The sequence below is a fragment of the Sinocyclocheilus anshuiensis genome, unplaced genomic scaffold (assembly GCF_001515605.1).
Source record: "Sinocyclocheilus anshuiensis isolate Anshui unplaced genomic scaffold, SAMN03320099.WGS_v1.1 scaffold587, whole genome shotgun sequence".
In the NCBI taxonomy this organism is placed as follows: Eukaryota; Metazoa; Chordata; class Actinopteri; order Cypriniformes; family Cyprinidae; genus Sinocyclocheilus; species Sinocyclocheilus anshuiensis.
In genome coordinates, this window is record NW_015552579.1 from 454,275 (window position 1) to 457,634 (window position 3,360).

Genomic DNA, 3,360 nt, shown 5'->3' on the forward strand with positions numbered 1-3,360 from the left:
TATGTGTATATGTATGTATATATATATGTATGTATATATATGTATGTATAGTGTCACGGGGTGAAGAATCACACGACAAGGATGGCTCAATAAATGCCCCGGAGGGTGGATTTATTTACAAGAGGGTGTGCTAAAGAGAAAGGTCCAGGTGGGTGCTCCGGTGCCGTGAGTGCTCTCTTCCTTCTTCCTAGTGTAGTGGGTCCGTGCTGTGCTCCTGTGGGGCTAGTCGGTCACACACTGCTGTCTGTGGGAGAAATGAGAGGGCGAGTTAATGATCAGTCTCATGGAGAAGTGTCTCCCAGGTGGCAGGGCTTGCGTGGCTTATGTAGCCGCCGCCTGATGAGCTGCAGCTGTGACCGATCAGCCTGTGACGAGGACGGGCAGGTGTTCCTCGCTTGTTTCCAGGGCGACGCTGATGAAGCTTCGGGACGCTCGTCACAATTAACATATTCTACTTTTTAAGATTCTGTTAAGAAACAGGTTACAATCACACTCTCTGTTCATTTCTCTCATTTTCTTTTGCTCTTCGCTGGAATCAACTGTCCTCCTGGAGTTTATTCTGCCCGGATTCCCTCCAAATCTGGCTGCTTTGGACGAGAGCCATAGAAACAGATTCCACCGGTCAGATGATGAGAAAGAAGCAGAATACATGTGTGAGAGAACCAGCAGAGAGGACAGAGAATAAAGAACAGGAAAGGTAGAGTTAAGAGTGGGAAAATGAAAAGAAAAGATTATATTAAAACTGATGGAACAGGTGCAAATAGAAAAGACTTGGTAGGGACAAGAGATAAGAGGGCTGTAATGAATGAGGGAGGTCAGGGAAATTTCTCTCTCTCTCTCTCTTTCACTGTAAATCTCATCTTCTGCTTTGCATTCAGAGGAAGCATTTTGCATTTCTCTGGAATCATCAAAATGTTGTGGTATTCCATTTGGTAATTCCGTCCAGCCTGAGGTGAAGCGAAAGGTGTTTGAAAGTTATGAAAATGTGCTGAGACTGGATTTGCAAGATTATGCAGCTCCACAACAACACTATGCCAGGGAGTTTATGGCCTTAAAATGAGTGAGAGGGATCATATTATTAAATGGATGCCTTTTGGGCCAGTTTAATTTAATTTAATTTATTTAGTTTTTTTATTATTTTATTTTATTTGTATAGTTTTTATAGAAGGAGGGACCATACTATTATACGACTGCCTTTTGGGGACAGTATTTTTATTTATTTATTTATTTATTAGTGACCACAGTATTATACAAACACCATTTGGGAATTATTTTATTTTATTTTATTTGTATATAGCTTTGGTTACATTAAAAATATATTTTGGGATATTATGTTCTCCTAATTTCTGCTCTTTGTTGCATAAAGAATTCCTTAAATGCAAACTTAATTTGATAAAATGAGTTATTTAGAAGTAACTGAAGTAAAAGTCATTCATAAATATCATCTATTCATACTAGTGTAAAAAAGAGGCCTGGCTGTGTGTTTGAAATACGAGACTGGCCACACCATCTGTGTCTGTTGGGAGATATGGCTCATACATCAGTGTTTCCATGTGATAAGGACCAATACAGCTGGTGCCACTTGTATTTCCAGATGATGGTCAAACATTAACAGGCCTTTGCGGTTTCAAGACTTTTAATATTCCAGAAATGACAGAGAGGAACTGACAGCGGGACAAAATTGTCACCTGTATACTTAAACAACTCATGTACTTCCTGAGAGACAGGCTGTTCTCTGTGTGTCCTCACATGGCACTTGCAGCACTCTGAGTGTGTTGACAGAGCAGTGAATTAGTGTATGGAGCGCATTTGTATGGTTGCATGTTGGCTTTAGGCATCACTGACAGGCTTTCAACCATCAAAGCCGCGGTTGTTAACTGTTGACTCAAAAATGGGTTCACAGTGCTAAATGAAAATAATAAATATGCATTGCTATGATAGCAAAATAAATGTGCTCATTAACTTTTAAAAGGGTGGGGAAAATGCTTCCAGTTTGAATAGTTCACCAAAAAATAAAAAAATTAATTTGCTGAAAATGCACTCAGACCTCAGACCATCCAAGATATAGTTGAGTTTGTTTCTTCATCAGAACAGATTTGGAGAAATGTAGCATTACATCACTTGCTCACCACTGGATCCTCTGCAGTGAATGGGTGCCGTCAGAATGAGAGTCCAAAGAGCTGATAAAAACATCACAAAAATCCACACAAGTCCACTTTTTCACTGGCGTAAGCGTTGTTATGGATTATGGACTCATATTTTGGGCAGAAGCGATGGTTTGAAGTTCAAATTGCCTTAATGATGGATTTGTTTCTTACAAAAACACAGCTTTTCCCTTCAAAAGGTGTTAATTGATGGACTGGAGTCGTGTGGATTACTTGTGGATTCTTGTGATGTTTTTATCAGTTGTTTGGACTCTCATTTTGACGGCACCCATTCACTGCAGAGGATCCATTTGTGAGCAAGTGGGTGGAGTTTGCTCTATTTAAAAACTAGCCAACACTAACCTACTTTAGTTATGCACTACCCTTGTTGTAGTTAAACTCATGAAATTATTTAACTATAGTGTCATGTTAACACATACATTTTATGTTTTATATCTATGCTTTTGAAAAAAAAAAAATAATAGAGCTTTGGTTTGTTTCTATTTACCCTGGAACATTAATTTACTTTACTGATATTTTTCCAGGAGCATTTGTCTCACATTTTTCGGTCTCTGCTTGCGGACACAGACATGTGTCTTGGTCCCACATGGAGTACTAAGGTCAAAAGATCCACAATCTAGCTCTGTAATCTAATGCCAAGAAGCTAAAGTAAGCGGAAATTGTTGAGGTGACTGCACACACACACACTCACACCCATTTGAACAATGTTAAATATCTGTTGATAAACACAAGCAAAGAAAAAAAACCTCCAAGAGGAAGATGTATTGTTCAGAGTTTGCACTTGCAAAGCATTATGTTTCATTTCATTTCTCTTAAAGTATATTTAAATATATAAATAGGGAAGAATTCCCATAGTCTCAGAAGAATGTGATAATAAATGAAAAGTCATTTGTTTTATTTTATTTGAATCTGTTTTATCGATTTTTTGAATGGTCTTTTAGTACATGTATGAAAATGCTTAAAAAAATTAGTAAAAAAAATAAAGTTAAACCAAAGTTAAAGTGTTTTTCTTTAGCACAGATTTAGTGCATTATATAAGTTAATGAAATATAGTTTTTTATTATAAATTTAATTGAAACAGTAAAAAAAAAAAAAACTTTAACATTTACAGTCATTTAGTGCATTAATGAAATATAGTTTTTTATTATAAATTTAATTGAAACAGTAAAAAAAAAAAAAACTTAAAAAACTTTAA

At 36.6% G+C, this 3,360-nt stretch overlaps 1 protein-coding gene across 1 annotated transcript in view; it reads left to right on the forward strand.

The window, feature by feature from the left end:
• The window catches only part of LOC107665220 (RNA polymerase II elongation factor ELL2-like), a 28,338-nt gene that overhangs the window by 639 nt on the left and 24,339 nt on the right, over nucleotides 1–3,360 (forward strand). The gene's annotated exons all lie outside the window — the stretch shown is intronic.